General features: G+C 39.2%; 1 pseudogene; it reads left to right on the plus strand.

The window, feature by feature from the left end:
* The first annotated feature begins 4110 nt into the window (after positions 1-4110).
* On the plus strand, positions 4111-11097 carry LOC149164215 (3-epi-6-deoxocathasterone 23-monooxygenase CYP90D1 pseudogene; annotated as a pseudogene).
* Positions 11098-12891: the final 1794 nt, after the last annotated feature.

The following is a 12891-nucleotide window of genomic DNA, read 5'->3' on the forward strand; positions in this document are numbered from 1 at the left end:
CTAATTTCATTTTTAATCCCAAAAACTTTAGCAAGTTTTTCTAATGCTTCATGAGGAGTCTCAAGTTCCGCAATGTGGAATCTAAGATCAGGAGAAATAGACATCCCTATCAAACCACGTGCTTGATCTTGTCTATTTTCCCATTTTGCCGCCTTGTCTTCATCTTTTGGTTTCTTCTCTTGGTCTGTGGCTATTCTGAAGAGACCTTTACTTCTAAGTAAATCTTCGATGTAGGCTACCCATTGGAAGTAGTTAGTGCTGTCAAGAATGACTTGGCATGGGCTTTCCATTTTAAAAAAAAAAATGAAGCTGAAGATGCTGAAAGTAGGTGTTCCAATGGATAGATCTCGAAAAAATAGGCGGTTTTAAAAAAAACGGCTCTGAAAAAGGCTTCCGGATGAAGAAGTTATGGCTTTTTGAAAAATAATTGTTGAAGTTGCCGGCAAAGTGCGCGAATGTGCGGGAATGAAAAAATCCGCCCCCACAAAATGGAGACTTGAACCCAAGACCTCTACTCTCTTAAAATAGCTTTGAACCAATTGATCTATACAAAAAATTTGAGAGAGAGAGAGAGAGAGAGAGAGAGAGAGAGGGGGGGGGGGGGCCTCGGTTTGCGTGCTTGCCTTAAGAAAGCTCTTTTTCCCTACAAAACACAAAACACAAAACCCAACACGAATATGCAAAGAAAAACGAACCTTGCGGCTCGAAGTTAGCTTTAGCCAAAAAACTAGAAATTTTTAAAAAAATCTCAAAGTTAGCTTTAGCCGAAAAACTAAATATTTTTCTCAATGTTTCTGATTTTCCGAGATCACACTAAGGTGCAGGGAAAAGAGCATACACATGAGAAAAATCCTTCCTTTCTGTTTCTGATTTGCCCAGATCGCACAGAGTCGCAGGGCAAAGAGCATACGCAGAAATGAAAGGTATAGATCCGGTTAAAAAAAGGCTAAATAAACTGAGACCGAAATAAGCAGAGAGAAAATAACAGTAAACTGCAAAAAAACACTGTATACCTCCCGATCTGAAAAATGACGCAGCTAGGGCTACCGGAAACCTTTTCGCGTGAAACGAAAGGGGTTCCTCACTGGAACAGATGCTCCGAACGCAACAGAGTAGTCCTCTCGGCCCGAAAGCAGTCAGAAACAACAGATCTAGGAAACGACAGCCGCATGCAGTTCTACCGGCTTCAGATTTGGATCACCAACGGACGCGGCCCTCAAATAGCTCTGATACCATGTAGGAATTTACAGGGTAAGTTCCACAGAAAGAATACCAAAAGGACACCTCTCACAACCAGATCTCAAATCAATACACCAGTATTTTTGACGTGGTTAAAACCCTCAGAGTGAAAGGAGGGAAACAGTCCACGGCCTGTCCCAACGTGGGTACTACAGGCAATTTATTAATCAAAGAATGAAAATTTACATAAGCTTCTCTCATGCACGGATTACCCGAACAATGACCCTCCATGCGCTTTAAATAGAACTCATGGACCAATCGGGTGTCAAGCCACGGATCAAGTGTCGGTAATACCGAGGTGAGAGTGAACCGTCGGATCACTACATATCGTGACCGTCGGATTGTAAGTTACAAAATGTACAACGGTAAAGAAACACACTTTACCTAACTCTAACCTAACTCTATACTAGACCAAGTTGAACTTAACTATATCCTATGTGTCGGAATATCCTAACAGTGAGGCTGCCTTAGACTGTGTAAAGCTTCTTCTGAATATTATTTTTAATGGAGCAATTTCTACCCTTTAGATTTGGGATCCATCACGGTGTTTAATGTGCAGCATGTTTTTCTTGTAAATTCATTTCCATGCTTTGTTTTTCTGCTAATTTCGCTACAACATTCTCTAAGGGAAGTGTTAGGAATCCATCCACGCATGATGCTCCTTTGACAATGATTATGTTTTTTAATGTAGTGGTTATCTTTTCAGAATCCATCCTCTGTTAGATGCTCTATTGAGTAACCTTGTGCTTCTCTTTCTTCTAAATTTTCCACTGTAGATCCATCCCCTGATTGATTCCTGCAGGGCAGTGGTCTTTTTCCTCTTTTCTTCTCTCATTATATCTTTAATCTGGCTGAACATTGAGCTTACTTTGTCCCAAGTTTTCTGGCAGAAACTAGCCTCGATTCCATAGCCCAATGGTCCCTTTTCTTGTTATTTTCGACCCACAATTTTCAACCAAATCCTTGTTCTTCGTAGCTATCCTAAGATTCATTTATTTCAGCCACCCTCAGTTGGAAAAGAGAGAGCCCTCTCTGGTTTGGCAGGGCTAGATGCCAGATCAAAATCTTGGTCTGTGGTTACCTCGAAATTGCCTCTTCTTAGCCTTGAGGTTAATTCTGAGTGCTAACATATTGGCGCCATTGTCGGGGATGAGGTGACAGATCTTCTCTGGGAAAAATCGTTCAAGTTGCAATTCTTGTTACTGATGGTGGACAATGATCAGACATATCAAGGTTCAAACATTCACCTGGCAACTCCAACTCAATTCAGAGATTCCAGTGCTCATTGATCTGTTCATGTACTAAAATAAGATGGTAGGGTATGTGGCAAACCCCGTGTTTTGTGAAGTTTTCAAAGAATTTAGAGATCAGCTAGTGGATATTGAAATAGATGAGGTATTTTTTATTACCGTGCTTCAATGTTTGAGATCTCTGAAGTTTCCTCCTAAAGGTAAAATTGGTTTCTTTGAGTTAGTTTTTGAAAAATTTGAGAAGGAGATTGAGTATTTAAATGATCAAATCCAATCATATGAATTCTAATATCCCAAAAGGTTATTGGAAACTCTCCCTCCTTCAAAACAAGAAACAATAGGGCTACCTATGGATATTTGCATTGACAATTTGCAGTTGGAGGCCTATGTTGAGGAGTTAGGGTAGCAAATAGAGTCTGGTTTCTTCGATCCTATTGCAGTGTACATGGAAAAAATTTTCAGTTTGAATGACAAACCAAAATGCCTTTTACACAGCCAGACTCATTTTCTGCATGTATGGCTATCAGCATTTTCATTTATGATTTGTTTCAAACACTTCCAAGAAGCATCCTTGTCATAGTTACTTGATTGGTTGATATGGAATTACAAAATCACTTGATCTATTGATTTTTTTGCAAATTAGGGTAGGTTTGTGCATAAATAAGCTGCCCAAGGCAACATTTTGCTTCTGGTATTTGTTTATGTATTGGTTGTAGTGTGTATATGTTTTTGGATTGGTATAAGTTGTTCAGGTTTGTAGCTATTTGTGACCATATTTCCCAATGGCTGAGACCCTTGGTCTATGGTTTTCTTGACACCTCTAAGGAGCTGCCATCCCCAATAAGGCCAATGTTAGTTTCAGTCTTCGCAGCTTGTCACCAGGGATCAAATGGGCTCTTACTATGTCTAGTTTTGTTAAATGTTTTGCACATGATCTTCAGTGAAAAAAATGTCATAAGCATGTCCATCAGAATTATCTTGGAAAAATCTTTCCAATGGTATATCACACTCCCAAAACCAGTTTCTGGATCAAAAGATATGACCAAATGAATAATTGACTCAAAAATCAACCAGTGCAGTAGTTCATGTATTTAATGATCTTGAGGAAGCTAGGAGATGCCAGTGGCTAGTTTTGTGGCTGCATTGTGATATACAAGGAGAGAACATAACATTTGAGGTCATAGATGTATGACATGCTGCTAATCCTTATCTCAAGATATGGCGAGCTCATTTCTTTGCGTTGATTGAAAGAGATATCCATGAATATGTGCAGAGGTTGGTCCATCCAAATCAATTTTTTGCAGATGCAGTTCTTGGTAATTGAGAACCTGCTTCCAATTCATGGCATAGGGCACTGTACATTGCTGACAATGATATTTTTGGTGAAAGGTTTATAGCTTCTGGTCTCATGGTTCTAGAGAGGAATTACTAGGAGATGTATAGGTATGAATCTTGGGGAGGTTCAACTATTCCAACATTTATGACTCGACAACAATTTGTTCCAGCAATATCATTGATGCAACTATGCAGGATCATATTAAAAAGCTATTAGATTGGCACTATGCTTCCAAAGATGAAAAATACATGGTTTTGTCCAACAAACTTGGGTGAGGCAATTGTTATGGGCTATGATGCTATGGGATATGAACTCTGGAAGCCATACCTTCGTGCCATGATGGAATGTGACATGAAAGCAGTGAGTATAGGATCAAAGAGTAAAGCAGGCGTTTCTGAGACTTTCTTGCAGCAAGATTTCAAGAGACTGTCGGGGCCATCAAACCATTGAAGCACAAACCATCCACTTACTCTGGTTCCTGGGAAGTGGGTTTGCAAGAAAAGTATAACTAAAGCTATGGAAAGGTATTTAAATCACACCTATTTGAGAACCCCACGATCATATCAATAGACCTAGAATTCAGCAAGGTGGTTCTGTAAAACGATGGCAAGATATTTGTTCCCTCTTATCCCAAGTCACTCAACGAGCTCATAGGGAAGTCTTCAATGCTTATGCTAACGAGGAACTTGTAGAAGAAGCTGCATGGCCTCAAAGGGGGTTTTCTCAAATCTATACAGCTGAAAGAGAAGATAACTGTGGACATAGAAAAATATATTTTGATGTAGAAATTCCCACCTATAGATCAACATATTATGCAATATACTAAAGCAAAATACAAGATCTACTTCTACAACAAACTTGTGGAAGCTTAATCAAATATGAGCAAGATCAAATAGAACACATATAACTGAGAAGAAGATTCAATCACACATGAAACACAGAAGAATAACCCGAGGAAAGCCTCAGCCTAAAACCCCAATCTTTGTATTATCATACAAGTGGAAATATGTCCGGATTACACAAAGCTTTAGCTCACAAGCTATCCAGCTCTCAGTGAAATCCCTCTGCTACTCATAGACAGTCAAAGGCTTCTCACAAACCTTCTCCTCTGCCCTCCAAGCCTCCTATTTCCTTGCACAATTTCTCCTGGGTCCTCAAGCTACCACTTGTGTGTAATAATCCCTCACACATTGCTCTAACCTCTGAAATAATTGCACAAACCTGAAGGAGATAAATCATTCTCCATGGATGAGTTTCCTTTATAGGAAAAATACATCCAACTGATAGTACATTGTCCCTCCTCTGATTTGAACTGGGTCTATTTCTGAACTGACATGCATGAGTTATTCATGATAGAATATTGAAGTGCGGTAGTTATATGAAAGCATGCATTAACTAACTAAACTCACATTAATTTAAACAAACTGTTTAAATCAATCTAACTGGACTTTACTCTGTTAAATGAGCCAACTAATCACAACTAAAATTAGAACTCATCCTTATCTCTTTAACTGATGGATAAATTCCTCAATTAATAGAGAAACTGTTGCATGTCCTCACATAGACTTCATGTTTGATTTTTCACAACTAATTAACTCATGGTGAATTAATTAATTTATCTTCAAACAACTGTTAAATTCAAATTCAAATTTTACTTCACTATTTTAGTTTAGGGACTAACTAAAATAGGAATCCATCCCGAACTACTAAAAATAGCAATGTTATTTTTAGCACTTCCATTTTTCATTCCCTATTGCTCAATCTAGCATTGGTACCCAAACTGCTATTTATAGCAATGCTATTTTTAGCACTTTTATTTTTAGCATTTCTTGTTGTCATTTTCAACACTCCCTCTCAACAAGAAATACATTCAACTCGAATCCGATCCTATACCTTTGGAATTTTTTGCATGCAACACTTCTACCAAGTGTGGTTGCTCCAGCAACTCTAGAAACAAAAAAACTCCTCACTGACCTCTCTGTTGGGCTAGAAACATACTCTGATGCTGAAGCTCTACCTGCTACTGACAAGTGCTCCCTCTCTAACCTCTGAGCTGTTGCAACACTCCATGCTTCTCGCACCGTTGCACACCTCTCTGTGCCATCCTACACTGGTGCAACACTCCTATGCCTCTCGCATTGTTGCAACCTGCTAGCTCTACACAGTCTTGGGACTCCTACACTGTAGCTCTCTTTGCCGCTCCATCCGCATCTATCTCTACCCACTCATCTAGTCCTGATACTCCTCATTGGGGCTCTTGTAGCAAATTTGAATCAAAGAGGTTGGGTACGTCAAGGATCCTGCCCCTATTCCAGCCTTCTTGGGATGATCACTCCACATCGCCCCACCTCCTACCTGGAGGTATGGATGCATGTGATCCCTCTACCCACTTGGCTCGAAATTTACCCCTACTAGAGTTCTCTGCATGATTATATGTCTCTACTTGACCTCCTCTCAGCTTCTCTAGTTGTGGCTGCTCCACAACCTTCTAAAGCTGCTTCACCAATTGTGGCTCCTCCACAATCGTCTGAGACTTCTCCTGTGGCTGCATGTTGAGAGGTAATGTACTCCTCCTCTCAACCACCAAGTATCTAACCTTTGCCTTTCTCCTTAGGGCTTTTCATGCATATTGAACTTCAAGAGCATACAGGTTCTTGGCTAGCACACCAATCTGTTTCATCTTTCCCACCGTCACGAAATTTTCTAAAAAAAGTGATGATTTTAAATTAGCAATATCTTCCTCATCCGAACTTTGATTCATCCAAATTTTTTTTTGAATTTGCATATTTTTCCACAAGGAATGTAGATCTGCTATTTGTTTCTGAAATTTTGCACAAAAAATTTCAGATCTGCTCTGAAAACTCGCAGCCCAAAACTCAAAACTTCGAAATCTCCTCTAGTATATTGTTCTCCATTTTGATCACCTTTGCTCCGATACCATGTAGAAATTTCTCTACAAATCAACTAGATCTTATACCATGTAGAACTTTTTCTATGAAACCTCGCTCTGATACCATGTATAAATTCCCACCTGTATATCAACAGATTATGTAATATACTAAAGCAAAATACAATGTCTACTTCTACAACAAACTTGCGGAAGCTTAATCGAATATGAGCAAGATCAAATATAACCCATATAACTGAGAAGAAGATTCAATCACACATGAAACGCAGAAGAATAACCCAGGGAAAGCCTCAACCTGAAATCCCAATCTCTGTATTATCATACAAGTGGAAATATGCTCGGATTACACAAAGCTTTAGCTCACAAGCTATCTAGCTCTCATTACAATCCCTCTGCTACTCATAGATAGTCAAAGGCTTCTCACAAACCTTCTCCTCTGCCCTCCAAGCCTCCTATTTCCTTGCACAATTTCTCCTGGGTCCTCAAGCTACCACCTGTGTGTAATAATCCCTCACACACTGCTCTGACCTCTGAAATAACTACACAAACCTGAAGGAGATAAATCCTTTTCCATGGATGAGTTTCCTTTATAGGAAAAATCCATCCAACTGATAGTACACTAGCCCTCCTCTGATCTCAACTGGGTCTCTGCCTGAACTGACATGCATGAGTTATTCATGATAGAATATTCAGTTATCTAAAGTGCACCAGTTATATGCAAGCATGCATTAACTAACTGAACTCACATTAATCTAAACAAACTGTTTAAATCAATCTAACTGGACTTGACTCAATTAAATGAGCCAACTAATTACAACTCAAATTAGAACTCATCCTTATCTCTTTAACTGATGGATAAATTCCTCAATTAATAGAGAAACTGTTGCATGTCCTCACATAGACTTCATGTTTGATTTTTCACAACTAATTAACTCATGGTGAATTAATTATTTTATTTTCAAACAGTTGTTAAGTTAAAATTCAAATTTTACTTCACTATTTTAGTTTAGGGACTGACTAAAATAGGAATCCATCCTGAACTACTAAAAATAGCAATGTTGTTTTTAGCACTTCCATTTTTCATTCCCTATTGCTCAATCCAACACTGGTACCCAAACTACTATTTATAGCAGTGCTATTTTTAGCACTTCTATTTTTAGCATTTCTTTGTGCCATTTTCAACACTCCCTCTCAATAACAAAGGCATTCAACTTGAACCCAATCATGTACCTTTGGAATGTTCTACATGCAACACTTCTACTAAGTGTGGTTGCTCCAGCAACTCTAGAAACAAAAAAAACTCCCCACTGACCTCTCTGTTGGGCTAGAAACATACTCTGATGTTGAAGCTCTACCTGCTGTTGACAAGTTATCCCTCTCTGACCTCTAAGATACTGCAACACTCCATGCATCTCAAACTGTTACACACCTCTTTGTGCCATCCTGCACTGGTGCAACACTCCTGTGCCTCTCGCATTGTTGTAGCCTGCTAGCTCTACATAGTCTTGGGACTCCTGCACTGTAGCTCTCTTTGCTGCTCCATCCGCATCTGTCTCTACCCACTCAGCCAGTCCTACTACTCCTCATCGAGGCTCTTATAGCAAAGTTGAATCAAAGAGGTTGGGTACCTCAAGGATTCTGCCCCTATTCTAGCCTTCTTGGGACAATCACTCCACATCGACCCACCTCCTATATGGAGGTATGGATGCATGTGATCCATCTGCCCACTTGGCTCAAAATTTCCCCTTACTGGAGGTCTCTGCATGAGTAGATGTCTCTATTTGACCTCCTCTAGGCTTTTCTAGTTGTGGCTGCTCCACAACCTCCTGAAGTTGCTTCACCAATTGTGGCTCCTCCACAATCGTCTGAGACTTCTCCTGTGGCTGCATGTTGAGAGGTAATGTACTTTCCCTCTCAACCACCAAGTATCTAACCTTTGCCTTTCTCCTCAAGGATTTGCATGCATATTGAACCTCAAGAGTATATAGGTTCTTGGCTAGCACACCAATCTATTTCATCTTTCCCACCGTCACGAAATTTTCTAGAAAAAGAGTTGATTTTAAATTAGCGATATTTCCCTCATCCGAACTCCGTTTCAGCCAATTTTTTTTTTGAATTTGAGTATGTTTCCATAGGGAATCCAGATCTACTATTTTTTCGTAGCCCAAAACTCAAAACTTCGAAATCTCCTCTAGTATATTTTTCTCTGCTTTGATCACCTTTGCTCCAATACCATGTAGAAATTTCTCTACAGATCAGCTAGCTCCAATACCATGTATAACTTTTTCTACAAAACCTCGCTCTGATACCATGCAGAAATTCCCACTTGTAGATCAACAGATTATGCAATATACTAAAGAAAAATACAAGATCTACTTCTACAACAAGCTTGCGAAAGCTTAATCGAATATGAGCAATATCAAATAGAACACATATAACTGAGAAGAAGATTCAATCACACATGAAACACAGAAGAATAACCCGAGGAAAGCCTCAGCCTAAAACCCCAATCTTTGTATTATCATACAAGTGGAAATATGTCCGGATTACACAAAGCTTTAGCTCACAAGCTATCCAGCTCTGAGTACAATCCCTCTACTTCTCATAGATAGTCAAAGGCTTCTCACAAGCCTTCTCCTCTACGCTCCAAGCCTCCTATTTCCTTGCACGGTTTCTCTTGGGTCCTCACGTTGCCACCTGCGTGTAATAATCCCTCACACACTGCGCTAACCTCTAAAATAAATGCATAAACCTGAAGGAGATAAATCCTTCTCCATGGATGAGTTTCCTTTGTAGGAAAAATCCATCCAACTGATAATACATTGTCCCTCCTCTGATCTCAACTGGGTCTCTGTTTGAACTGACATGCATGAAATATTCATGAGAGAATATTCAGTTATCTGAAGTGCAGCAGTTATATGCAAGCATGCATTAACTAACTGAACTCACATTAATTTAAACAAATTGTTTAAATCAATCTAACTAGACTTGATTCAATTAAATGAGCCAACTAATTACAACTCAAATTAGAACTCATCCTTATCTCTTTAACTTAGGGATAAATTCCTCAATTAATAGAGAAACTGTTGCATGTCCTCACATAGACTTCATGTTTGATTTTTCACAACTAATTAACTCATGGTGAATTAATTAATTTATTTTCAAACAGCTGTTAAGTTCAAATTCGATTTTTACTTCAATATTTTAGTTTAGGGACTGACTAAAATAGGAATCCATCCCGAACTGCTAAAAATAGCAATGATATTTTTAGCACTTCCATTTTTCATTCCCTATTGCTCAATCTAGCACCGCTACCCAAACTACTATTTATAGCAATGATATTTTTAGCACTTCTATTTTTAGAATTTCTTATTGCCATTTTAAACATCTGAGCTCTATGATAAACTGGAAGGAAAATCAACTCGTTTACATCCAAGAAGAAAAAAAAAATATAGCATTTCATGTCCTCTTGAGAGCTCTGATGATTCTTAGCCTAGGAGATGACATGGAATGTCTAAAACAAGAATTCAGAAAGTTCATCTCAAGTTTGGGCTCATTGCTAGTTAAGCTGCCTAAAACAAGGCTCTACAATTCATTGAAGACAAAGCAAGAATGGGTAAGATGGTACACAGAATCATAGAAGAGAAGAGGTCAAACTATGCCACTTGCAATTACCCAAATCATCCAAAGGATGTGTTAGACGTGTTACTGTAGGAAACAAATGATACAACAGAGCAATACTTCTCTATGGATGTTATATGTGATAACATGATAGATTTGATGACTCTAGGAGAAGACTCGGTACCAATGTTAATGACTCTTGTGGTCAAGTTCTCATAGATTGTCCCCTTGCACTACAACAATTAAAGGCAGAAAACATGAAGATGAAGAAATCCAAGGAATAGAAGAAAGAGCAGCTAACTTGGAACAATTATACTTCCTTACCCTTTACTCAGAATGTGATAACCAAGACTTTGTGAATGGGGAATATCATAACTGGTGTGATGAGGAAAGCATTGTAGGACGTGGAGATTAAAGGGCACTTCATTCCTGAAGGATGGTGTGTGCTCACATACTTGAGATCCATTCACCTTGATGAAGACTATTATGAAAATCCACACAAATTCAATCCTTGGAGATGGAAAGAAAAGGATGCAAGTGGCAACAATTTTATTCCATTTGGAGGAGGCCATAGACTTCACCCAGGCATTGACATGGCAAGACTGGAAGCTTCCATCTTCTTGCACCCGCTTGTGACCCAATACAGTTGGGAGGCAGATGAAAATTCCATTGTGAGTTTCCCAACTATCCAAATGAAGAAAATATTGCCCATCCTAGTCAAGAAAATCATTTCAGAGTGCTAACTATACATAAAATATTATTTATGTTTTGAAAAATATGGTATCATATAAATTAAGGTCCCGAGAAAGGAAGCAAAGTAGTTTTGATGACAAGTATGAAAGTGGTGTCTCATCTGATGGATATAAGCCTGTTGACACTTTTGTTTCATATGTCAGTGGACACAGTAGTAAAGAGCATAGCCATGATAGAAGGGGTGATACAGAGAGGCTAGGGGTGTTGCGCGTAGCCCTTTGGCACTACGCATAGGGCCATCCTCAAGGGGAACTACATGTAGGGCCATCCTCAAGGTTACATCAAGGAAAGACACCTAGCATTGGAAGGCAATAAGGGTTGGACATGAAAATGGCAAATTTCATAATGAACGATTGAAATGCAGCTTAATGGATAGAAATCCAACTGCCCAGACATATGAGTGGGATGCAGATGATTCAATTCACAATCAAAAGGAGATATCTCCATCAACTTCAGGAAAGGTCATCTGCCTACTCCCACTACAAGGCGCTTTTCACAGCTAAAGCATCCATGGGTTGCAGTTGATATTTCTTGTAGGAGAAAGCCTACCAAATGGACTGCTATTGAAGAAAAAAATTTGAAAAAGGAAGTTGCCAAGTATGGTAAAGGGCGTTGGAAATTCATTCTTGAGAAAAAACGTGATATTTTTTAAGAGAGAACTGAGGTGGATCTGAAGGACAAGTGCCACAATATTGCAAGGCGTGAAGGACTCCATGCTGCTTAAACAAATTCCTTCTAATGATGTGTGCAATTTTAAAATTTTCCTATTCTAGTGTATAATCCAATGAAAGCTGGATCGTGTTCAACAAAGGTTAAGAGATAGGAAAATTGCCCTTAAAGTGACTGATAGTTGAGTGGAACTATTAGGTAGTATGAGTTATGATCCAAATTATGGTGCAAGGCCAGTAAAAGTGATTCAGCAGTGTTGGCTACATGGGGCCTGACCCAAGTACAATAGTGAGTTTAGCCAAGCAAATCCCAGTACTACTGGCCCTTTCGGCAACAATCCGCGGTGCGCAGACTGAGGTCTCACCCGAAGTTGTATGGGAGGGTGTTGGAACCAGGTTTCCACACCTTAGGGATGTCTTGATGAGGGTTCTAGAGGTTCACGATCCTAATTTGCGTGCTGCGCTACTCCGCACAACTTTTTATTCTTCGCACCCCATGCGCAACTTTGTGAATGCCGTATTATTTCTGATCCAATCCTTACTATGCCATTATATTAGTGCTTAATTTAGTTTATGCGGGCCCAATATTATTATTACTTGTTCAACTTTCAGATTAGCGCGCATACTCGAAAACAATATAAATGCATAAAGATAACTAGAACATAGAAATACAAATATACAAACAGAGGCACAATATTCTAAATCAATCTTATCTTTATTAATACTCAAGTTCAGTTATAGACCCAACTCTTCCCTATGCACTCAGCTGCAGGGGTCTGCGCACTCAGCTACGGACTCTACTACGCCTCTGCGCACTCAGCTGCAAAGCCTCTACCTACCACTATGACCTAATACACTTCAGATTGACTTCTATCTTCTCACCATGCCTTCGTATCTATCTATTAGTTGTCAAAACTAAACTAAGACTCTCTTTACACTTACAGTCTCGCTCTACTTATACAATCCCATGGTCCATGGACCATGGGTAAGCTGACACACTTTACATTAAATTACATTATCTTAGGGTAGACAAACCTAGACTCTCGCACTCCGCACCTACATTTCGCGAGGTCTTTACATTAAACTTGACCAAAACTCAAGCTTCAAGCCCCAAAA

The sequence above is a fragment of the Pinus tabuliformis genome, chromosome 5_1, assembly GCF_031772625.1.
Source record: "Pinus tabuliformis cultivar Carrire ecotype Pingquan chromosome 5_1, CPIR1, whole genome shotgun sequence".
Taxonomy (NCBI): domain Eukaryota; kingdom Viridiplantae; phylum Streptophyta; class Pinopsida; order Pinales; family Pinaceae; genus Pinus; species Pinus tabuliformis.